The 26030-nt window shown below is 42.3% G+C and overlaps 1 protein-coding gene across 3 annotated transcripts in view; it reads right to left on the reverse strand.

Annotated features, from left to right (window-relative positions):
- The window catches only part of rock1 (Rho-associated, coiled-coil containing protein kinase 1), a 226223-nt gene that overhangs the window by 189577 nt on the left and 10616 nt on the right, over positions 1–26030 (reverse strand). Inside the window, exon 1 of one of the 3 annotated variants that reach the window (XM_041189416.1) lies at positions 25854–25891. The exons of the other annotated variants lie outside the window; for them this stretch is intronic. The gene's annotated coding sequence lies outside the window, so the exon portion shown is untranslated. Of the gene's footprint in view, positions 1–25853; positions 25892–26030 lie in introns of those variants that run through there. 3 annotated transcript variants of the gene reach the window in all.

Raw genomic sequence — 26030 nt, forward strand, 5'->3', positions numbered from 1 at the left:
TTTGTTCAAGTAATTAATCACTTATGAAAATGAACATTTGCATTCATAACCCCACATCAAAAATTTTATAACCACTTGGAGCTGTCAATCAAACTGTGAATTTAAAGGCTCCCCACTGCGATAATGAGAAGCTGTGGAATCAATCATGCAGCACTACCTGGGCCTCTCCAAACAGGGCACCCGGGCGTCTCCAAACAGGACATTCCTAGCCTCTCCAAAAAGGGCACCCGGACCTCTCCCAAAAATGTTCTTGGATCCCTCCCACAAGGATTCCTGGATCTCTCCAAATAACTCCAGCAGCTTTAGACCTTTTGCTCAAATGTTTAAAGCTCATGAGTCATGTTTCTGACATTCCATTAAGAAAACTATATCTGTTTGAAAGCAGCTGCACCTTTACATGTGCAGCTGCTTAGTGAACCACAGATGCGCAAACTATAATTCACCCCCATTCCCCGCCCACCAAAAACAATGGGTGCTTCCAGAACTGAAGCTCCAGTTCCATCCTGGCTAAGGCAAGGAGCCCTTCCTTCATTGCAACACCTCAGGGCCAAGAGCAACCTGATGCCTTCTTCCACTACTATTTCCTAAAGTTGCAAAGAAGCCTGCAGTAAAACTTCTCCCGAGGTCCCAATCATCCCAAATGCCAGAATTCAGCCAATTTGATTAACTTCACATGGCATCAAGAAACGGCTGAGTTCACTGCACACACAAAGCCAAAAACATTCTGGCTATAGGGCTGAAAACCTGCGATTCAGAACTAGACAAGCTGTTACAGTACAGCCGCAGCATTGGCATTTACTAGACAATGTGAAAAATTGCCCAGGTATGTCTTGCCCACAAGAAATCAACGGCATATCAGCCATCTCTCAATCATCAACAAAGCGATGTAAGGTGTAGCCATCAGTGCTATCATGAGATAATTACTCACCAGTTAACTGCTCATCGCTATTAGTTTGGGTTATGCCAGAATCCTCAGATAAGCTAGGAGCCCATGGCATCAAGGCAGTATTTGACCAGATGTGACACAAAGAAACCTTATTAAAACTGAAGTCAATGAGGATCAGGTGGCTAGGCATCCAGTTTTTAGCTGGTCAGGCCACTGTCCTGTAACAGTAGGCTTCACATCCAATATTTTGACCCTTAGTCCACTTAACTTAGGAAAGCATGACAGGGGCCTGTGCTCACAAGATCACACACAATTAGGAGCAGGAGTAGGCCATTCGGCCCTCAAGCCTGCTCCGCCATTCAACAAAGTCATGGCTGATCTGATTGAGGCCTCAATTCCACTTACCTATCAGCCCCCATAACCTTAACTCCGCTGTCGATCAAAAAGCTATCTAACTCAGTCTTGAATATATTCAATACTGCTCTCTGGGAAAGAAAATACCACAGGCTAACAACCCTCCGAGAAAAAAATTCTCCTCATCTCAGTCTTAAATGAGAGATCCTTCATTTTTAAACTCTCCTAGTTCTAGACTCCCCCCACAAGGGGAAACATCCTCTCAGCATCCACCCTGTCAGGTACCCTCAGGATCTTACATGTTTAAATAAGATCACCTCTAATTCTCCTAAACCCCAATTTTCCTCACAAGATAACCCCTTCATAACAGGAATCGGTCAAATGAACTTTCTCTGAACTGCTACTAATGCAATTATATCCTTTCTTAAGTAAGGAGACCAAAACCGTACACAGTACTCCAGAATGCAGTCTCACAAAGACCTTGTACAGGTGTAACAATACTTCCCTACTTTTATACTTGATTCCCTTTGCATTAAATGCCAAAATTCCATTTGCCTTCCTAATCACTTTCCGTACCTGCAAATGAACTTTTTATGGCCACTCAGATCCCTCTGTATCAGAGTTCTGCAGCCTTTCTCCCATTTAAATAATACAGTATACTGCTTTTCTTTTCTTCCTGCCAAAGTGAACAAGTCTACATTTTCCCACATTATACCCCATTTGCCAAACTTTTGTTCCCTCACTTAACCTTTCTAAATCCCATTGTAGACTTCTAAGTGCCCTCTTCACAACTTGCTTTCCTACTTACCTTTGTGTCATCGGCAAATTTAGCTATCATACATTTGGTTCCATCATCCAATTCATTGATATAGATTGCAAATGGTTGACACCTCAATACTGATCCCTGTGGCACTCCACTAGTAAACGGCTTGCCAACCCAAAAATGACTCATTTATCCCAACTCTCTGCTTCATGTTAGCTAACCAATCCTCTATCCAAGCTAACATGTTACCCACTACACCTTGAGCTCTTATTTTGTGTAGTGAACTTTGATGTGGCATTCCTTTCCCCATTTGCAGCAGCCTCAATGCAACCAAGGTACAAAAGTCAGCATTGTTTTAATACTTTCTCCTGCACCTTCCCCCACGCCGTTGTCTCTCCAATGACATGGAATCCCCAAACATGATGATATCACTGCATATGTGATGAAGTCACCATCACCTCATGCATGGTAACATCACGTGATGCATGTCATGAGGTTATCCAATTTTGGTGGCTTCTGGCGCTTTCCGCCCTAGGTGGAAAACTCCCTAATGACTGAAGTCAAGTCTATCCCAAAGGGAGATGGTCCTGGTTGTATCAGTGGTAACATATTGAGCTGGACTGAGAACTATCTGGAAGACCTCGGGCAGAAAGTAACAAGGCCACCTACTTCTACCTCAACAGCACTGTCTGTTTCTACCGCTGTCTGAGTTCATCTCATCCATGCCTTTGTTGCCTCTGGACTTAACCATTCCAATGTTCTCCTGGTCATCCTCCTATCTTCTACCTACCATGAACTTAAGCACTTCCAAAACTCTGCTGCCTATATCCTAACTCACACCAAGTCCTGTTCACCCATCACCCTCGTGCTTGCTGACCTGCTCCGCAACTACTCCATTTTAAAATTCTCATCCTCATTTCAAATTCCTCCATAGCCTGACTCCTCCCCATCTCTGAAACCTCCTCCAGCCCTACACCATCTGAGATCTCTGCGTTCCTTCAATTCTAGCCTTTCACATTCCCAATTTTAATTAGCCAACCGTTGACAGCCTCCTGATGTGGCTTGCTGTCTAATTTTGTTTGAAAATGCTCCTGTGAAGTGACTCGGGACATTTTACTATGTTAAAGATACCATATAAATGCAAGCTGTTGTTCTAAATACATATTTTATTACGTATATCTCACATGCACTATTAGATAGCTGGTCTCCCAACTTTATCAGAGATCAAATCCTAGTTTTCAGCTACATCTGAACCTTTCCCCAAAACGTGTGTGTATTCAACATTCACTAAACAACACCACCCCTTTAACCCCCCCAACTACACCCCATCCCCTGACTACCCTCACACCAAATCCCCTGATTACCCCATCCCCACCCTGACTACCCTCTCACCCCCCTGACTACCTTTCCCACCTGCCTGACTAACCCCCCCACCTAAGGAAAAAGAAAATATGTTTTCTGTAATAGGAAGAAAATTACTAGTGTGGAGATAGAGACTAATTCCAGAATCCCTATAGTCACCAGCAAACTTGGCACAAACTGGGATTAAACCTTCATTGTCTGTATGTTGGCTCAGCAAACCATGACTTAACTAGCATGTCAGTGCAAGAGCCACGCAAGTGGTCAGGTTCAAAAGACTAGCCAATTTGCTTAGGGAGGGGAACGTTGGAAATACATTAAGAATAGCATCTTAGGAAAAGTTATTAAAGGAACAGCACTCACCCCAACATCTTTTGGCTTAGTGCGCAAATGTACAGCCTGTGAGGAACTAAGTCAAACAGACCAGAAGGTCCCAGATTTGATTTTCAGTCGGCGCTGTTATCTATTCTAAGCCAGGACAGGGTTTATGATGTTACAATTAGCTTCAGTATCCCTGGGCCTCAGAGTGAAACATAATAGCTCCCAATAAATATCACTATCCATGTTGAAAAGTGCACATGAATGTTCTGTGAAAACAGGATCCCGCCCTCTTTGTCAAATGAACTGCTATGTTTACTGCCACAGCTTAAACATAAGAAACATTCACACAAGTGAGGTATGGGGGGTTGTAGGTTCTGTAGAATCAAACATCCTCAAGTGCAGAACCTTCAGAGAAGGAAAAATAAGGAGACTACAGAAGCATAGAGTTTATTTTTTACACAATATATCCAGAATACAGATTGGCAGCTAATAATCTCCACTACTGGGTCAGGAGGGTAGTTGGGGGTGTGAGGGGCAATCGGGGATGGGGGGGTTAGTCAGACAGGTGGGAAAGTTAGTCAGGGGGGTGAGAGGGTAGTCAGGGTGGGGATGGGGTAATCAGGGGATTTGGTGTGGGGGTAGTCAGGAGATGGGGTGTAGTTGGGGGGGTTAAAGGGGTGGTGTTGTTTAGTCGTGTGGGGGGGTAGTCAGTTCGGAATGGAGTAGTCGGGTGTCACCCAGGAGTTAGAACTTGTTTTAATTCTTCTAGTTTTTCCTGAGTCTGCTAATGGAGTCGGAGCCATCCAAAGTCTCTGAGTTTCAGAGGGTTCCAGACGCAGGGTAAGTGCCCAATGGAAGTTGAAACTTCCTGGGCAATTCCTGTGTAGTCAGTGCATGAGGACTTCCAAGAGTCCCCCAGCGCATCATCCAAGGTACCTCCAGGGTGCAACCATCAGGAGACCAGAAGATCTGGGCCATAGTATTTTCAGCACCAAAACTGGTTATTCGGCTGAATAGATCCATGATGGTGTAAATGCAACACAAGAGCCTGCTTCCATCCTTCTTCAGCTAACCTCATCAACATATCCTTCTATTCCTTTCCCCCTCATGTTTATCCAGGTTTCCTTTAAATGCAACTTTAAATGTCTCAACTACTCTTTATGGTAATAAATTGCACATTCTAGTCATTGTCTGGGTAAAGAAGTTTCTCCTTAATTTCCTCTTGGATTTATTAGTGACCACCTTATATTCATGGCTCCTAGTTCAGGTCTCACCCACAAATGGAAGTATCTTCTCTATGTCCATCTCATCTAATCTTAAAGACCTTGTCTTCTTTTCCCTATAGAAAAGAGCTCCAGCTTGTGCAATCTTTTCTGATCAGTATATAACCTCTCAATTCTAGCATCAATTTAGTAAATCCTTTTTGCACCTTCACCAGTCCCTCTCGATCCATTCTATAAGATCGAGACCAGAACTGTTCGCAATATTTCAAGTGTGGTCAAATCGAGGTTCTAGGTTAAACTAATTTCATTGTTTTTTAATTCTATCCCTCTTGAAAGGAACCCCCAGTGCTAATTCTAGCAATTTATAGATCTGTACTCCTAGATTCCTCTGTTTCTCCACCCCATCCGGATCCTTACAGTCGAAGGGGTATGTGGTGCACATATTCTTCCTACCAAAATATACTCCTCACACTGACCTATACTGAAGCCCATTTTCCAATTGCACACCCATTCTGAAAGTTTATTAAAGCCCTGCTACTTTGTTGCAGTCCTCCTCTGTTTTAACTATAAAACCCTACATTGGTTTGATCTGTAAATTTTGAAATTGTATTTCTGATTTCAGAGTCCAAATTATTAATGTATATGGTGAATAACAGCAGCACCAGCCCAGATCCTTGTGGAACAGTAAGATAAAAGCAAAAAACTGCGGATGCTGGAAATCCAAAACAAAAACAAAAATACCTGGACAAACTCAGCAGGTCTGACAGCATCTGCGGAGAGGAACACAGTTAACGTTTCGAGTCCGTATGACTCTTCAACAGAAGTAAGGAAAAATAGAAAAGAGGTGAAATATAAGCTGGTTTAAGGGGGGTTAGGACAGGTAGAGCTGGATATAGGGCCAGTGATAGGTGGAGATAGAAATGGAAAGCAATGAAGGTGAACAAGGCAAAAGAGAGAGACAGAAATCCTGTCGGCGAGCACTTCCAGCCATTTCCCTATCTAATTAATTATGTTTAATCCCTCTATCGTTTGGAACTAGCTTGCTGTCCATTCTATTAATTGTTTCCTGACTCTCACGTTCTGATCTTTGTCATGCATGTATTATGCAGAGTCTTATCAAAAGTTTTTTGAAAATCCAAATATATTATGTTTATTACATTACACTTGCCCACTGTTTCCGTTACAGATTCAGTAAGTTTGGGGGCAGGAGAAAGGTACACCTGGACTTTTTAAAAGGCTCTGGCAAGGTAACTCACAGAAGACCATTGGAGGGGATTATGTAATGACGAACCAGGAGAGGGTGAGGTGTGTGTGTGTGCGTGTGTGTGTGTGTGTGCGTGTGTGTGTGTGTGTGTGTGTGTGTGCGCACGCGCGCATGCGTGCGCGCGCGCGCCTGGGGTTGCTTGTACCAAACTGGATTAAAACTGGTTAGAAGGAAGGTGTTAAGAACATTCTCTCGGTATTTGGAAATAGGCAGTGATTCTATTTTGAAAGCATATTTGCTCACTGTGCCCATCAATGATTTGGATACAGGGATAGAGTAAAGGCGTCCAGATTTACAGAAAATACTAAAACAAGAGGGCCAAAGGAACCTGCGTGAGAATATTGCTAAAAAGAGGCAGGTGAAATCAACTGTCAGCAAGTGAGGGGTGGTGCATTTTGGTTAAAATTTTTTTTGATACTTTAAATAGGCGAAGACTGGGTAATGTAGTAAAAACAACAGATTTGGGGTTTTAGTTTCACAAGGCTGCATCATTTCTGTTACTTTTCCCTTGACCCCACATGTTCTGACCCAAGTCATGAGTCTACTGTGCAGTATCTTATAAAACTCTTTTAAAAATCCAAATATATTTTGTCGACTACATTACTATTATCTATCCTTTCTGATACTTTCTCAAAGAATTCAATATCGTTGGCCAAATATGACATTCCCTTTTGAAAACACTAGTTCTAGAATGCAGTGTATAGATGTAAAGAAACACAAAGTCATTGAAACCAGAATTACCTGGAAAAACTCAGCAGGTCTGGCAGCATCGGCGGAGAAGAAAAGAGGAGAGTTGACGTTTCGAGTCCTCATGAACCTTCAACAGAACTTCAGTTTTTTCCAGGTAATTCTGGTTTCAATGACTTTGTGTTTCTTTACATCTATACACTGCATTCTAGAACTAGTTGTGTTTAGCGCCTGATTTTGTTAGGTATATTTCAGTTATTCTAATCATCTTGATTTCGCAGGTATCCTTTCACATCTGTCAACCTTACCATTTTCTCTATTGCTTGCTCTGGTGCAAACTGTACTATTTTTTATCTTGCTTACTGACAAGTTTCATTCTATATTTAAAATTCCATAATTTTTTTACTGAGTTAATATTTCCATTTCCCTTTAATTAAAACAATACTCATCAGCCTAACCTCTCAAAAGCAATATTAACTTTCACAACGAACATGTTATCTGAGCAACACTGATGTATACACCATGCCCAACACCATAACGTTAATTTGTATCTTCAGTTTTGCATGCAACCCAGCCTTAGTGTAGGGCCAGTCCTTCTCTTTATGGGAATTAAATGAATTGGCAGAGGAGTCTATTCAACACCAATGGCAGAATAAAGGGAAAATGCTGACAAATACTCTGATGGCCAGGAGGCATCTGTGGAGAAAGAAACAGAGTTAATGTTTCAGGTTGATGACTTTAATCAGAACTGGACAAAATTAGAGATACAACAAGTTTTAAGCAAGTACAGAGGCAGGAAAAGAAGGAAGAGGGAGAAGGACAAAAGGGAAGGTCTGATAGGTGGCAGGTTTCCTTCCTTAACAAAAACAGAATTACCTGGAAAAACTCAGCAGGTCTGGCAGCATCGGCGGAGAAGAAAAGAGTTGACGTTTCGAGTCCTCATGATTTTTCAGGTTTCCTTCCTTGGTGGACATTAGTGAGCCAGCTGAGTTGTACAACAATCTGATAGCTTCATGGTTAGCATTACTGATACTAGCTTTTTATTCCAGATTTGTTTAATTAACTGATATCAGTTCATAATTTGCCAGGGCTGTATTTTAAACCTCATCTCCAGATTAGTATTCCAGGTTTTTAGATTATTAGTCCAGTAAAATAAACACTATGTTATCATACCTGGTAAAATTGCCAAACTCAAATGTTGGTCTCTAACTTCCGAGCTCCAGGGCTTTGTATTTGGGAGGTACCAAAGATGAGCTAGGGAACAACTCCCCAACTCCCCCTGGAAGTACCCAGGTAAGGTTTGCATGGCAATTGATTGGGAAGAGCAAACTTCCCATGAGCAATTGCCCTGCACTGGGAACCATCCAAAAAATGTGATATAAACTGCAAACTACAAAGGGTTCTGACTGTCTTACATCAATGGTTACCCAGAAAAAGTTACAAGGATTGAAACCAATCCTAGCTTCTGAGTAAGTATTGTACACTTCCACACCAACCGGCATGGGACCCCTCCCACAGCCCTGAACCCACAGGGGATTCACCCCCCCCCCTCCAAATGACCACCCACCAAGGGACTTCCCCCCCCCCCCCAAACCCCACGAGACTGCCAATCCCCCCAGGAGACATCCCCCACATATGGCTCCACCACTGCACCCACCACCACCCCCACACCCTGCCAGGGCACACCACCAACCATGGGACAGCCCACATCCCACCCGACTGGAACTCCCCAACCCACAGGATTCCCCCCTGCACACCCAACATCCCGTGCCACCGCCGCCACCAGGCCTGACTCTCACCCCACCCTAGGCCTAACCCAACACTCCCCCGACCCCCACCAATCCTACTAACTTACCTTTTTTACTTATCTTCACCTTGGTTTGTCAACAACTTTTAAACGTGGATGGATCTTTAAACTTACTTGGTTTACGGCAGCCAGTACCATAAAAAAGGGGGTGTGGCTTCCTTACCCTGTGATTCTACACCCCTCAACGCTAGGTCCCAGGGATGCGCTGTACTGCCCAGAGCTTGCCCAGCCTGACTTGGAAGGTTGGGTGAGATTGGATCACCTGGTTTTCAAGCCAAGTACTTATGAGCAGAGTGGCAATCTGACTCAATTGCCACTCCATCAGAAGTTACTGTCCATTGAATCCAGAAGTCAGTAATGTGCCTAAACAAAAGATGAAGCATGGTTCCTCAAGCTTTTGCTAAACGTCATTCAAAGTGGGACAGAGAATTAAAATGACAGGGAACCGGAAGCTTGAGGTCGTGCTTGTAGATTGAATGGAGGTGTTCTGCAAAACGATCTCCTAATTGCCCCAGTGTAGACAGCCTGCATCCTGAGTAGAGAATTCAGTGTACTAAATTGGAAAAAGTACAAGTAATCACCGTTTCATTCAGGTAAGCTCGAGGAACAGTACCTCATCTTTTGCTCAGCATTTAACAGCCTTCCAGACTCAGCATGGATTTCAATAATTTCATATTGACCAGTGCCCCCAGTTATTTTTAAACAGAAGTTGATGATGATTAAATTATCCCCACTCCTCTAGACCTATCTTTTGTTTCTCAACTTGTTATATATCTTTTTGCCTCGTACCATCATGCCTTTTGCCATTTTATCTCCCCACCTTTTACACCATAACCTTCCCTTTTGCTCTTCCCCCAGCCCTGTTGACTTTGTAGCTGCTTAACATCTGCTACATCGCTAACTTTTTCCAGTTCTGATGAAAAGTCATTAACCTGAAATGGTAACTTTGTTCTCCTCTCTCCACTTCTGAGTATTACACCAGTGTTTTCTGTTTTTATTTCAGATTTCCAGCATCCACAGTATTTTACTTTAGCATTAGCAGGACAATGTAAACAAGTTGCTTAACAGTGGGAATGCTGCCAGATATGCTGTATTTCACTTAAAAAGAAATGTGTAAACATCGAATAATTTAAAATTGAATTATTTCAGATTACACAGGCATACAGTGCAGTAGCCTAGTGATTATAGTAATGAACATGCAAATCAGATGTCAAGAGTTCAAATCTCACCATGAATTCAATAAAGCTCGTCATTTGTGGGCTAGCACAAGAAAATGGCAAAAATAGCTGCAAGACTACGGTTAAAAACCCAACTGGTTCACTAATGTCCTTCAGAAAAGGGAACCAGTTTGGCCTGGATTTATGATCCATCCCTAACTGCCCTGAACACAAGAAGAAGTTGTTGCAGGAGTAGACCAAATGAACCGTCGAGCATGCTCCATCATTCTATAAAAACATGGCTGATCTTGGGTTTTAACTCCAGTTTCCCGCCTCCTCCCAATATCGCTCAATTCCCTGACAGACCAAAAATCTGTCTATCCTAGCCTGAAATGTATTCAACAATGGAGCATCCATCCACAACCCTCTGTTGCAGAGGTTTCCAAAGATTCACAACCCTTTGAGTGAAGTAATTTCTCCTCACCTCAGTCCTAAATGATTGGCCCTTATCCTGAGACTGTCCCCATGTTTTAGATTTCCCACCAGCGGAAAACATCTTTCAGTTTCTACCCTATCAAGCCCTCAGAATTTGGTAGGTTTCAATGAGATTGCTTCCCATTCTTTTAAATTCCAGAGAAGATGAGCCCAATTTACTTAGCCTCTCATCATAGGGCAACCCACTCATCCCAGGGGCCAATCTAGTGAACTACACTGTACCAGCTCCAATGCAAGTATATCCTTTCTTAAACGTGGAGACCAAAACTGTACACATTATTCCAGATGTGGCCCAGCCAAAACCTTGTACTTTTTTAAAAATTCATTCATGGGATGTGGGTGCCACTGGCTAGGCCAGCATTTATTGCCCATCCCTAACTGCCCTCGAACTGCCTTCTTGAACTGCTGCAGTCCATGTGGCATAGGTACACCCACAGTGCTGTTAGGGGGTTCCAGGATTTTGACCCATCAACAGCAAAGGAACGATGATATATTTCCAAGTCAGGATGGTGAGCAACTTGGAGGGGAACGTCTAGATGGTGGTGTTCCTATCTATCTGTTGCCCTTGTACTTCTGGAAGCTAGCAGTCGTGGGTTTGTAAGGTGCTATCTAAGGAGCTTTGGTGAGTTCCTGCAGTGCATCTTACACTGTTGTGACTGTGCATCAGTGGTGGAGGGAGTGAATGTTTGTGGAAGGGGTGCCATTCAAGCAGACTGCTTTGTCCTGGATGGCGTCCAGCTTGAGTGTTTTTGGAGCAGTACTCATCCAGGCAAGTGGAGAGTATTCCATTACACTCCTGACTTGTGCCTTGTAGATGGTGGACAGGCTTTGGAGGGTCAGATGGTGAGTTACTTGCCGCAGGACACCTAGCCTCTGACCTGCTGTAGCAAAGCTTCTTTATTCTTGTACTCCAATACCCTTACAATAAAGGCCAACATGCCACGTGCTTTCCAAAGGCCAACCCCACACTAAATGGTTGACTTTTAGTGCCTATAGGGTAATTAGGTAATATATAAAACTTTGCACAAAGGCCACCATCAATTGTACTGTCAAACAGCTGCAAACTGGTCCAGATACAGCCAAGATGCAACAAGGTCCCCCTGCAGGTGTCAAGCAGCAAAGGTGCAGAAACAGCCACACAGGAGTTTGCACAGTCTCCAAATGTAAGAAATCACTATGTGGAACTGGCCGCTGATGCAAAAAAACAAGACAAATAACTTCCCCAGGAGCTTACTGTTCTGTATGAAGTGGTTGCGCTTCTTGGGTTATCTGAATGCATTAATTCAACGTGTCCATTTTCATTAGTCTATCTATCTTTGTATTCCTTTTTTTTGTTTATTTCCTGGCTCTGGTCAGGAATGTGAGTTCTACATACCTTAGTTAGACCGCATTTGTGTTACTGCGCAGAGCTCTGGTCTCCATATTATGAAAGGAAATGGAAGCATTGGAAGAAGTACAAAAAGAGATTTCAAGTCGGTACCAGAACTGATTGGTTGTAACTATTGGCAAAGACTGAACAGGTTGGGGTACTTTTTTCAAGAAAAGAGAAGTTTGAAAGGTAATCTAGTAAGGATCTTTGACATAATATGGGTGTTTAATACAATAGCCCGAGAAGGTGTTTCCTCTTGTGGGGAAATTCAAACTTCAGACCACAGATATAAAAGTCACTATAAATCCAGTAGAAAATTCTGCAGAAACTCCATTACCCATGAGTAGTGAAAACTGGAATGCACATGGAGTAATTGAGGTGAATAGCTTTGATGCATTTCAGCAAAGAAGCTAGATAAGTACAGGAGTACAACTCCTTTCTTCTTTAGACTTCATTAAAACATGTTAAATTTTAACAAAGCCATGTTTTATATCATTTCAAAAAGAACAAATGGCAAGTGTTGAGAGTGTTTTTGTGGAAAAAATCCAGCAGGATAATGTCAAGAAAACAAGAAATTGTAATATTTTCCTTCTGTTAATAACCCTGTCATATTTCTTATGTACTGGAAGACAAGCTGTTGAGGGTTTGTAAATATGGTAATTGGAATAGGAACCAGTGACTGCAAGAGTCTAAAACCAACAGTAAGAAGTGATTTTGATATGTTAATGAAGCAAGAGGAACTACAATCAGAGTTTTACATCATTCAAAACCATTCCTATTATTGCTTTAAGTTGTTTTAGTTCAATGGGGGGGGATATATATACAGGTTGTAAAAGGTGTAAGTAAAATAAAGATAGGGTAAGTTTGTTTTTATAAGTCTAAGAGCTAGGGTAAAGAAAGAAGTTTAATCAATTCTGGGATGAAGGCATTTCTGAAGAGACTGGTTGAGACAATAGAGAGATCAAAGGGAAGGAAATGCATTTAAGAAAATACTGAAGCCTAGGTGGGGCAGCTGCTTAGATCTCCCAGAAGACAGCAGGATAGCTGGTCAGAACTCCCAGAACAGAGTGTGAACAAGGCCAGACCAGGAGAACCAGTTGCTGTCAGCCTCAGAGGGCACCCCAAGGGAAAAAAGCACTGTGTGGTTAAAATTATTGGAATTCTATAGATTTTGAAATCTGTAAGGATGGTTGCTGAACAGAAAAAGGGATGGCTAGCTCTGAAGGTAGTTAAACTAAGATTTTGTGGAGATAAAAACAAGTTCTGTCGAAGGGTCATGAGGACTCGAAATGTCAACTCTTTTCTTCTCCGCCGATGCTGCCAGACCTGCTGAGTTTTTCCAGGTAATTCTGTTTTTGTTTAAGATTTTGTGGAACTATTTTAAAGTACTGTTTGCTATGTGAAGTCATTCATGTGTTGAAGTGTAACTTTTTTTTGCTTTCTTATAATAAATGTTTACTACAAAATCATCACAAGTAGTCAGAGACATCATTTCCTGATTTCAGAACCTCTCATCATATTATACAAATTGAAAAATAAACATGTTGGGAGCTGTTTCAAGTTTCCCTTTCGGATTTGGGCAGGTTGGTATTTACCATCAGCTGTGCCAAAACAATAATCATGAATTTTGTTTATGCAATTTATTTGCAATACCGAGAGGGTTCCTCATACTTGGGCAACTTCAGGGTCTCCACACTATTTGCCAAGGCCTGTTTTGTGGTTTACATTGGCATAGCAGGGAAAGAAACAGTTACTGGTTATAAGCTCTTGCTTGATTGACATAAAGCACAAGCACCAGGGCTTACTTTCGGCAATGGAAGAGACCACCGCATCTCATTGAATAGCTACTGCCCACCTCAAGCTGGGCAGCCCTCAGTCAATTAGGTGCTGCCCCACCATGGCTTGCTTGCTTTAATGGGTGCTTGGCGCTTAGACAGCCATCTCTCAACAGGCAGGTTGCTACTCTACGCAGCAGTTAAGACAAACTCAACGAAGATGACATCAGTCTTTCACTGGAATGTTAGGACCAAGCACCCTGACTTTACTGATGACCTTCTGCAAGTTGATGACACATGCAGGACAGCTGTGATCAACAAAGGACTTATAAGGCTCAATGTGGACAATGTAGTGCTACAAGAAACCTGGGGGGCTTGGCCTAAATAGCCAAGTGGTTATGGTACTGGGCTTGTAACCCCAAGATCAAGAATTCAAATCTCACAATGACAAACTATGAAACAATGTAACTTCATCTGAAACAGATGGAAACGGGTTTTGGCTTGGCCGAAATAGCCAAGTGGTTATGGTACTGGCTTTGTAACCCTAAGATCAAGAGTTCAAATCTCACAATGGCAAACTATGAAACAATGTAACTTCATCTGAAACAGAAGGAAACAGGTTTATACTCAAAAGAGTTACAAGAAACCTGGGGGGCTTGGCCTAAATAACCAAGTGGTTATGGTACTGGGCTTGTAACCCCAAGATCAAGAGTTCAAATTATGAAACAATGTAATTTCTTCTGAATAGGAACAGATGGGAACGTGTTTGTACTCGAAAGAGTTACAAGAAACCTGGCTCACTCAAAGTGAATCTCTTAAAGAGAAACGCTACAGGTTCTTCTGGCAGGGGAAAACCCAACAGGCAACATGTGAGCATCAAGTGGGTTTCACTGTCAAAAACACTCCACTTGTGATGATTGAATCCACTCTACAGAAGGCTCAAAAAGACTTCTTACACTTCGTTCGCCAACAAGCGCAGGCCCAGTTAACCTCATTTGCGTCTATACCCTGGCATTCACCTCCAATCCAGACATCAAGGATCAATTCTATGAGGCACTTGGCGCTGTCATCAGCAGAATTCCCTGCACCAAAAGACTGTGCCTTCTAGGGGATTTCAATGCAAGGGTGGGTACTGGCTATACAGCTTGGCCAAAGTGCATAGGGCACCTATTCGGCAAGAAAATGGACAGAAGTTGCTGGAACTATGCTGTTACCATGGACTCTGTGTGACAGACAGCTACTTCCAACCCAAGCCATGCCACAAGGTGTCCTGGAGGTATCCAAGATCACGCCACTGGCACAAGCTAGATCTCATCATCACCACCCTTGTACCACCCTCAACAATGTCTTCATCACTCATAGCTATCACGGCATTTACTGTGACACTGACCACTCCCTGGTGTATAGCAAGGCCAAGATACAATCTGCTGCTGAATCCAAGGATGCTGGAAGGATATATGAAGGAATCAAGAAAGCAACCGGCCCAGCAGCAACCAAATTAGCCCCCTTTAAAACAAAGACAGGGATGATCATCACTGAACCTGGCAAGCAGATGGGTGGTTGGGTGGAGCACTACCTTGAACTCAACACAATGGAGAACATTGCACTGAGGAAACCCTCAGCACCATTCCTGACTTTCCTGTCATGAAGGAGCTGGACAGTGAGCCCACCATAGCAGAGCTCAACAAGGCCACTGACCATCTTGCTAGTAGGAAAGCCACAGGAAACAACGGTATTCCACCTGAAATCATAAAAATTGGAAAACCAGCACTGCTCTAACATCACCAGGAAATTTCTCTCTCTGCTGGAAGGAAAGATTTGTGACTCAAGACATGCATTATATAAAATAGATCCCTTGTACAAAAACAAAGGGAATCGCAATGACTGCAAAATAAGTTTTTTTTTAATTCATTTTTATGGGATGTGGGCTGCACTGGCTAGGCTAGCATTTATTGCCCATCCCCAAGTGCTCTTGAGAAAGTGGTGGTGAGCTGTCTTCTTGAACCGCTGCAGTCCCTGTAGTGTAGGTATACCCATAGTGCTGTTAGGCACGGGGTTCCAGGATTATGACCTGACAGTGAAGGAATGACAATATTACTGAGGCATCTCCTTGTTAATATTGTGGGGAAGGTCCTTGTTTGCATCGCTCTAGCAGACTGCAGATTGCAGGCCCTAGCATCACGTATCTACTCTGAGTATCAGTGCAGTTTCAAGGCTGGCAGTTGACATGATCTTCTCACTTACAGTTATGGGAGAAGTACCGCGCACAGCGCAGACCACTCTACATTGCCTTCATAGGCCTCAGAAGGCCATTAACCTGGTCAGCAGAGACGGACTCTTTAAACTGTTGCAGAAAATAGTCTGCCTACCTGAACTACTGGGCGTCATTTCTTCTTTCCACAAGAACATGCACTGTTTCTTCAGTTACAATGGAGCATCACTGGAGGCTTTCAAGATCTGGAGCAGGGTAAAGTAGCCTGGCACCAACTCTCTCTGGCATATTTTTCTCCATGCTGCTATTGTACACTTTGGGTGACTCAAATAAGAGTGTCTACCTGCATGCCAGAGCTGATGGGAAGCTGTTCAATTTATCAAGACTGTGCACCAAGACCAAAGTGCGTAATGTCCTGGACTGTGACTTGCTACTTACTGATAACACTGTGCTGGCCATACTGAAGTCCACTTGCAACAGCTTTGAGGTCAGTTCTCCCATGTTTGCAAGAAGTCTGGACTGACAATCAGTGTCAGGAAGCCCAAAGTTATGGGCCATGAGGTAGAGGCTCCACCTTCCATTAATGCTTGACAACCTCACTCTGGAGGGTGTCAACAGCTTCACATACATTCATGTTGGATCAACAATTACCAGCAACCTGTGCCTTTATGCCAAAATCAGCATCAGGATTGCCAAGGTCACAGCTGTTCATGTCAAAGTTGAGAAGTTTAGTGTGGACCAACAGCAAACTAACTGAAAATACAAAGCTCCTTGTGTAGCAGGCTTGTGTTCTCAGCGCCCTCCTTTACAGTAGTGAAGTATGGACAACTTAGTCAAGAAAAGCAGCTGAACAGTTCCCACTTCTGCTGCCTCAGGTGAATCCTGTGTGTCTCCTGACAAGACAGAGTGCCTAATATGGAAGTACACCAGCAATCAGGAATCACTGTTTGCCCTGCTGAGTCAGTGGTGATTCCATTGGCTGGGTCAAGTGAGCCGAATGATGACAACTGCATCCCCAAAGATATACTCTATGGCAAGCTTTCTGTTGGCACAAGCCCAATAGGTCGTCCACATTTGCAAAAAAGGATGTCTGCAAGTGAGACTCCAAGTTGACCTGGATCGAAGTCAAAGCATGGGAAGTCCTTGCTGCTGACCGGAGGGCCCGGAGACAAGCAGTCAGGAAGGGGCTGGAAGAAGCAGAGAACAAAAGAAAGGACCTGACGGCATAAAGCGAACCCATCAGAATGAAAAAGCATCAGTCAACCCCCGTCCAATTGTGCCAATTACTCACGAAATGGCCTCTACAGCCACAACAAACAATGTACAATGCAGAAGTGATATACACTCTGCGCAGTCTATCATCTCCTGAGATGGACGGATGCGAATATATTAGTTTGTGAGAAGCATAAACACAGATACTGATGGAGAGCTGAATGGTCAGCTTCTGGTGCATACAAGTACGTTGTATTGACTTGCTAGCTTCAAAGTTTTGGCAGGTAGCCTGATAAGCACAAAATGCAGCCAAGGTCCAAGTTTATGTTGGAATACATGACAGATCTATATGGAGATCAATTAGGCAGTTTCCTTTCTTTAAAAAATATACATATCACCAAGTTTGAGGAAGTCCATGAAACTAGTGTATGTTTGGGTGGCCAAGATGGCCAACAGCCTAGCAATCATGGTGTTGAGACACAACTATAGCTACAGCAAAACCAAGCACAATTTAAGTGAAGATTGAATATTGTAGTATTGTTTACATTCACACAATAAAAATGTCACCAGGTGCATATAAATATCCAAAGATTGGAACTGCTTAAGTGCTTCCAACATCTCTCAGCCCAATTTTAAGCACACTGACGATCATATAATTACTCCTAGTATGATCTCATACATTTTCAATTAAGACACAAAACATGATCAACATGAAATTTGATTGTTGGAATGATGAATCAATCAGGAAATTAAGAAATAATTTTTGGTATTTTTTAAATTTAGGAAATTACATGCAATATTGTGTAACAATTACACTTTGGTAAAATCCTAATGACAACTTCAAAGCATATGCTAAGTAACGTTGCTGACAACACTCAAAATGGACTGGACCACTGCAGTAAACTCCCATTTCACACACTTCAGGCTGGATTTTGCTAGCTCTCTAGAGAAAGGCTGTGAAGCAGGGGTATCCATAAAATGGTGAGGGAAGACAGAGGGTGGAGCGCCCATCATCTTCCTGCCACCATGCCATTTTACCAGCAGTGGGGAAAGTGGAGGACAGCACACATCCAGAGACCAATTATTGGCCTCTTTCCACTGCTGCAGGCATTTTATCTGCAGCAGGTGGGTCTTCTGATACTTACCCTAGTGGCCTCCCTACAGTCTTGGAAGGGGGAGGGAGGGTGGTGGAGGAATAGGGATTCTCCCAGCCCCAGGCACTCTGTGGCCCATAGAGGAGCCCCCAGCATCAATGGCCGCCACTATGGCAACCACCAACCCTGGCTTCATGAAGCCCTGACCCCAAGCTCCTGCTGGGGCCTGCCTGACTAGCCCCATACCCCCAGACACAGCTTACCTGGTCAGCAGGTCAGCCTGCTCCCATGGTGTCCTCTCTTCTCAGCACAGTCCTAGCACTGGTCACCATTTCCAGTGGCACGACTGAGACAGCTGAGCTGCCTCCAATTGCCCAACAGCTCCTGGAGGCAGGCAGCTGTCCTTGAATGGGATCAGGAGCCCCGACATCAACAAATTAGTTCCTGAATGTCTGAAAAATGCAGCCGGGTGTGGGGAGGGGGAGGGAGAGGGGTCCCACAAATGGTTGGTGGTTGGGGGTGGGGGTGGGGGCGGCTGCCCCTAGTTTGGGGGCCTGTCGTCAGGGCCTCCGTGGTACCAATAAAATTCTAGCCTCCCTTTATCACTTGGGGACAAGGGAAGAAAAGAGAGAGGCAAGAGATCTCAAAGTAATTTGCAAGCATACAATGAGTGGTATAGGTACTGAGATCTAAAGAACAGAGACAGCAAAATGCTGGATTACTGCAACAAATACTGGCACACACTAAATGTTCAGTGCACAGAAAATGCAGAATTATTTTGGATGGCATAATATAATGGAAAATATATATTCACGGTATTAATGTCAACATTATTTTAAGTCTGTAAACATCTAGATTTTAGACACTATCTTTTGGTCTACTTTTAAAAATACTTAAGTGAAGCTCATCTCATTATTCTGTTCATTTAAAGATAAGAATTTGAACTGAGTAAGGCATTTAACAGTCTGGCTAATTTGCACTATTTATTACTCAAATTAAGCCAGATTGTTTATTTTTCCTTAAATGCAGTAAGAAGCATGCACAAGAACCCAAGAAAGAGAAAAATGAAGTAGAAATAGGACTAAGAACCATGGTATGGTTGAAATCAAGCCAAATATTGGAACTTATAAACCTTCAAAAAACGGTTTAAGGGAGATGCAGGAAACAAAAGGACTTTGTTATTTTAGCTCAACAAGGAACATTTTAATTTTAGTATTTTTCCTATGGAAGAACCAGAATAAAATTCCAATAGTGTAAGATTTTAATACTATGAAATATAGAGATTTGATGTTTGTTCCTCCATCTTCTCAAGGGCAATTACGGACAGGCAATAAATGCTGGCCTAGCCAGCGACACCCCGAAAACCGCACTGATGTCAATGAATTTGCTTGTTTTGTCTATGACTGTGCTCCAAACTCTTTCTCCAGTTCTCACTGAGTTATTGTTAAAAGCAATAAAAAAAGGGAAAAAAATCTAAAGTTGGTCTCTAATTAGACTTGAAATACAAATAAAATACAAGGCAACTAAAAACATGAAGCACTGTACTTGAAGAAAATCTCTCCAACTTGCATCATCATAGTTTATCCACTCCACCAAAAGCTCTCCTTTACAAGAAAATCTGAGGCAGTAAATCAGACACCAAAGGGGCAAGTGTATAATTCCTCGTACTTCGTTTTTGCCTTAAAAGTTGCCATTTAAAATAAGTTGTCACTTTCCTCAATAGTTAAAAGGACAAATTACTAAATAGTCAGTGAGGTGCTGAGCCACACAGATGAGGAAACTCCCAGACTACACATGCATATTGAGTGCTGATGATTTGACCTCTACAACAACCAATATCAGCTCTCCTGGGCCTTGGATTGAAAGTCTGCCAGGACCCTATTCTGAATTTTATGCAGTGATCCTTGCTGAATTGTGTTTTTAGAGGCCAATCTTTTATAAATCATGTTCTGAAGGACATAAAAACATAAGAAATAGGAGTAGGAGTAGACCTTATGACCTCTTGAGCCAGCTTTGTTTTCAATGTGATCATGGCTGATCTATTTTTCACTCGGCTTTCGCAACTGCTCCCCCATATCCCTTGATTCCCCAAGAGATCGAAAATCTGTCTATCTAAGCCTTAAATATATACAACAATGGAGCATCCACAACCCTCTGGGGTCGAGAATTCCAAAGGTTCACAACCCTTCAAGTAAGAAATTTCTCCTCATCCCAGTCCTAAATGATTGACCCCTTTATCCTGAGATGGTGCCTCCATGTTCTAGAGCCCCTAGCCAGAGAAAACAAACAGTCAGTGTCTGGCCTATCAAGCCCTTTCGGAATCTTGAATGTTTCAATGAGATAACCTTGTGTTCTTCTAAATTCCAGAGAGTACAGGCCCAATTTACTCAGCTTCTCACCCCAGGAACCAATCTAGTGAACCTTCGATGTTCCAATGCAAGCATATCCTTCCTTAAATATGGAGACCAAAACTGCACAGTTTTCTAGGTGTCCTCTCAAAAAAGTCCTGTACAATTGTAACAAGACTTATTTATTCTTGTACTCCAATCTCCTTGTAATAAAGGCCAACATGCCATTTGCCTTCCTAACTGCTTGCCGCATTCTAACTTTGTGTTCCTTCCACGTTTACACATTTACAAGTTTCAAGCCTTGGTAAAAAAAATTCTAGTTTTCTATTCTTGTTACCAAAGTGAATCACCTCATACTTCCCCAATTATAATCCATCTGCCACCTTGTCGTCCACTTAATTAACCTGTCTAAATCTCATGACAGACTTTTATGTCCTCTTCAAAGCTTACGTTCTCACCTAGCTTTGTGTCATCAGCAAACTTAGATATATTATGCAGGGTCTCTTTCTTTAAGTCATTAATAGAGGTTGCAAACAGCTGAGACCCTAGCATTTATCCTTGCAACACTCCACTGGTCACAGCCTGCCAACTTGAAAATGGTCTGTTTAGCCCTGCTCTCTGCTTCCCTTAGCCAACCAATCCTCTACCCGTGCTAATATATTACCCCCAACTCCATGAACCCTTAACTTGTATAGTAACCTTTAATGTGGCACCGATCAAATGCCTTTTGGAAATCCAGTAAGACTACATCTGATCTGTTTACAATACATTGTTGAACCAACCAAGGACCAGCTTTTTTAGACTTGGTAATGTGTAATGAGATAAGATTAATGATAGGAACAAAGGACTTAGGAGCAGGAGTGGGCCATTCAATAAGGTCATGGCTGATCTGGTTGTGGTCTCAACTCCACTTTGTCGTCAGCCCCTCTATAACCCTTGACTTCCTTGTCTATCAAAAACCTATCTAAATCTGCCTTGAATAAATTCAATGGCCCAGCCTCCACTGCTTTTTGAGGAAGAGAATTCCACATACTAATGACCATATGACAGAAAAAAATTCTCATCTCAAAACGGTAGACCTCTTAATTCGTAAACTGTGTCCCCTAGTTCTAGACTCTTCCACAAGCAGAAATCTACCCGCTCTATACCCTATCAAATCTCCTTCGGATCTTATAAGTGTCAATAAGATCACCTCTCATTCTTCTAAATGATCTCACAGTCAAGGATCCTTAAGGAAAGAGTGATCATATCATGATGGATTTTACATTCAGTTTGAGGATGAGAAACTTTGGTCCAAAAGTAATGTCTTAAATTTAAATGAAGGCAGTTTCAAAGGCATGAAGACAGTGGACTGTGAAAATAGGTTAAAAGGCGAGATGGTAGATAAGCAGTGGCAGACATTTAAGGAAGTAATTTATACCTCTCAAAAATATATTACATTGAGTTAGTCTCGAAGAGACAATGCACCATCCATAGCTAACAAAGGAAGTTAAGGATAGTATCAAATTGAAAGAAAAGTCATACAATGCTGCAAAGATTAATGGTACACCAGAAGATTGGGAAAATTTAGAAAATTTGTAAAGGATGACTAAAAAGAAATAGAGGTAGAAATTTGAGTAAATTAGCAAGAAATGTAAAAACAGAAAGTAAAAGCCCTACAAGCATATACAAAGGAAAAGAGTAGCTCAAGCAGAGGATGAGACTGGGGAATTGATAATGGGAAACAAGAAAATGGCAGGTACTTTGAACAAGAGTTTTGTAGCTATCTTCATGATAGAAGACACAAAGAGCGTCCTAAGAATAGTAGAAAACAAGTGGCAAAAGGGAGGGAAGAATTTAAAACAATCACTATCAAAAAAAGTACTAGGAAAACTAATGGGACTAAAAGCTGACAAGTCTCCTGGGCCTGTTGACTGGCATTTTAGGGTCTTAAAAGAAATGGCTGCAAAGAAAGCGTGTGCATTGGTTGTAATATTCTAAAATTCCCTAGATTATGGATAGGTCCCAGTGGATTGGAAAAGCGTAAATGTAACATTTCTATTCAAGGATATAGGGAGACAGAAATATGGAAATATAGACCCGTTAGTATAATATATGTCATTTGAAAATGCTGGAATCCATCATTAAGGAAATAATAGCAGGGCATTTCGAAAATTATAATAAAACCATGTTGACTCCACTTAATTGTATGAAAGGGAAATAACGTTGACAAATTTATTAGAGTTCTTGAAGATGTAACAAGCAGGGTGGGTAAAAGGAAACTAGTAGATGTAATGTATTTGGATTTCCAAAAGGCATTCGATATGGTTCCAAATAAAAAGTCACTACACAAGAGAAGAGCTCATGGTGTTGGGGGTAATGTTTTAGTGTGGATAAAGGACTGGCTAATTGACAGGAAACAGAGTCAGAAGAAATATTTTATTTTTCAGCTTGGCAGGCTGTGTCCAGTGGAATGTCACAGGGATCAGTTCTGGGGCCTCAACTATTTACAATCGACACTAATGACTTAGATGAAGGGACCAACTATATTGTAGCCAAATTTACTCATGGCATGGAGACAGGTACGAAAGCAAGTTGTGAGGAGGTTACAAGGAGTCTGCAAAGGGATATAGACAGGTTAAGTGAATGGATAAACATTTGGCAGATGGAGCATAATGTGGGAAAATGTGTGGTTACATACTTTGCACTTTGGTGGGAAGAATAGAAAAGCACAATATTATTTAAGTGAAGAGGGACTGCAGAATTCTGCTGTACACAGGGATCTGGTTGTCCTTGTACACGATGCACAAAAAGTTAACCCACAGGTACAGGAGGTAACTAGGAAGGCAAATGGAATGTTGGCCTTTATGACAAGGGCAATAAAGTAGGGAAGCCTTGATATAACTGTACAGGGCATTGCTGTCGACCACACCTAGATCACTGTGTACAGTTTCGGTCTCCATATTTAAGAGGGATATATTTGCGTTAGAGGCGGTTTAGAAAAGTTTGACTAAGTTGATTCCTGGGATGAAAGGCTGTCTTTGTGGAAAGATTGAGCTGGTTGGAGTTTAGAAGAATGAGAATTGATATTATTGAAACATTTATGATTCTTAAGGGGCTTGATAGGGTAGATGCTGAGACAATGTTCCCTCTCGTGGGGGAATCTAGAATGAGGGGTCGCAGTTTCAGGCAGGTTTCTGCACTCGCTTTCTCTCAGAATCATCAATCTTAGTAATTCTCTATCCCAGAGAGTGGAGGTTCAATTATTTAATAGTCCAGATCTTCCATTTTCTGTATGGTTGTATTCTGGATGATGGGGAACCACTCAGAAGTCCCCACACACTGGCTACATGGAAATTGCACAGAAAGTTTCAACTTCCATTGGGCAATTACCCTGCATCTGGAACCCTCCAAAACTCTGGTGTAAAGTTGGAGACGTCAGATGGTTCCGACTTACGTAGCAGAATAATTACCCAGGAGAAGTTAGAAAGATTAAAACCAGTTCTAACTCTTTGGTAACTAAACTACTGACCTCCCCTGATCCTCCCGAAGGGCCCCGTTTCCCCGACTACCCACAGCCAGCCACCTGACTATCCCCCCACCACCAAGACTACCCTCCAGAACCCACCGCCACACCTTGACTACCCTCCCAACCCCCCTGGCTAGCCGCCCATCTCCCCAGCTACCCTCTAACTATCACACTCCCCCCCGCAAACTATCCCTCCTGGCTATCCAGCCAACTAAGTCCGCAACTACGGCAACTACCTCCCACAACTACCACTCTGAACTACCCCAACTAGCCCCTGCAAATACCCGCCCCATTTAAACCCCGACCCCCTCCTCAATCCAACCTAACCCCACACCCACTTAACTTCTCTCCTAGTACGTCAAAGTAGCTGGGGCACGGCTTCGCTTTTCACGACATTCCTACACTAAGATGGAAGGACTCCAGGAGCAGGTACACTCCCTATTTATCAGAAGGCCCACGTTGGAAGTCCAGGCAATAAATGTGGAGCTCCAGTATTGGCTAAGTAAACAGGAGTGGAGTGGCAATCCAACAGTGATTGCCACTCAAAGGAAGATTCCCCCCAATACTTTTAAGGCTGAATTTGGCAGATTTTTGATCTACAAGGGAGTCGAGGGTTATGGGGCAGGAAGGAAAGTGGAGTTCAGGCCACAATCAGATCAGCCATGATCTCACAGTCCCTCAGCAGAACCTCCTTCTTAGTCCTACCTATGTCATCGGTACCCAGATGCAGTGTGACAACTGGATCCAACCCCTCTGACTCCAAGTTCCTCTCCAGCTCAGAGGAGAACACAGCCTTCAGGACTCACACTCACTCACATCCCCTAACTAGACTTTCCCATACTACAACTACATTCCTGAATCTGAGAAAGATATATCAATATAATTTCTTCAAACAGATTTGGGTATTCATGTGTACAAAATACAAAAATCTAATGCACATGTAACAAACCACGAATGGAATGCTGACCTTTCCTTCAAAAAAAGGGTTGGAATTCAAAATGGAAAAAGTGATAATTCAGTTATGCAGAGCTTTGGTCAAATTCCATCTGGAGTACCGTGTTCAGTTTTGGGTATCAAACCTCAGGAAAAATATATTGACAGTAGAAGGAGTACAGCATAGGTTCACTAGAATGATTCTACGGGTTAAATTACAAGGACAGATTGTAAAAACTTAGCTTGTATATCCTTGATTTTAGAAGATCGAGGGGTGAGCTGAATGACATATCTAAAATGGTTAAGGGTTTTGATTAAGAGCTTGGTACAGAGAAACTTTCTTCTGGTATAAGAATCTAGAACAAGAGGGCATAATGTTATTATTAGAAATAGATGAACAAAGGGTAGTGAAAATTTGGAACTCTCTCTCCAAAATGGCTGTGGATAATTAGTCAATAGAAATTTTCAAAACTGAGATTGATAGATTTTTGCTAGGTAATAATGTCAATAGGTATGGTACAAAGGAGGGTAAATTTCTACATTCCAATCTCAAAGTTTGTATTGTAATTAGGTCCTGTGAATACACACCATATTAGAAGTGTGCTTAGCTTTTCATTTTTATGCGCTGCATAAGTTTATATCACTGAGCCTCAGAGGCTACCAAGATTAAATTCATGCTCCCAATAATTTCCATTCATTTCAAGTTGCTGATATCAACCGATAATTGTATTCTCATTTAAGGTTAATCTGTTACATTACACTGATGGTACAGGAGCATTCCTTTCCAAACCTCAAAGGTCCTTAAAATTCAAACAAAACAAACCAGCAAAGAAGAAAGAATTCCAAATCCAACTGAGTTACTTGGCTTCAAGAGCCAGACTGCCAGAGTTTAGGAACCACGTGATCCACAGGGCATAGCTTAGACACCTCTGCTCTATATAATTAATCTAGTTTTGACTTTATACATGAATTATTAATCTCGCAAGCTGATAATTTATGGTCTTGGAAATGCAAAGTTAACCACCATTTGCTCAAAAGTAGACGTTGTTAAAGCCTACACAATGTTATTACAAACCTGTGACTTACTTGTTAGCATGCCAGTATAATTTGTCTCTCTGTGATTCTGGGGGCATCATCCGAGTTCTGTCCTGTTACAACCGAATCTGTAATGCAACCTGATATATAAACAAATACCCATTCATACACCAATGACTAAGGTCATAAGAAATAGGAGGAGTACGCCATTTGGCTCCTCGAACCTGT

Source organism: Carcharodon carcharias, chromosome 6, assembly GCF_017639515.1.
Source record: "Carcharodon carcharias isolate sCarCar2 chromosome 6, sCarCar2.pri, whole genome shotgun sequence".
Classification (NCBI taxonomy): Eukaryota; Metazoa; Chordata; class Chondrichthyes; order Lamniformes; family Lamnidae; genus Carcharodon; species Carcharodon carcharias.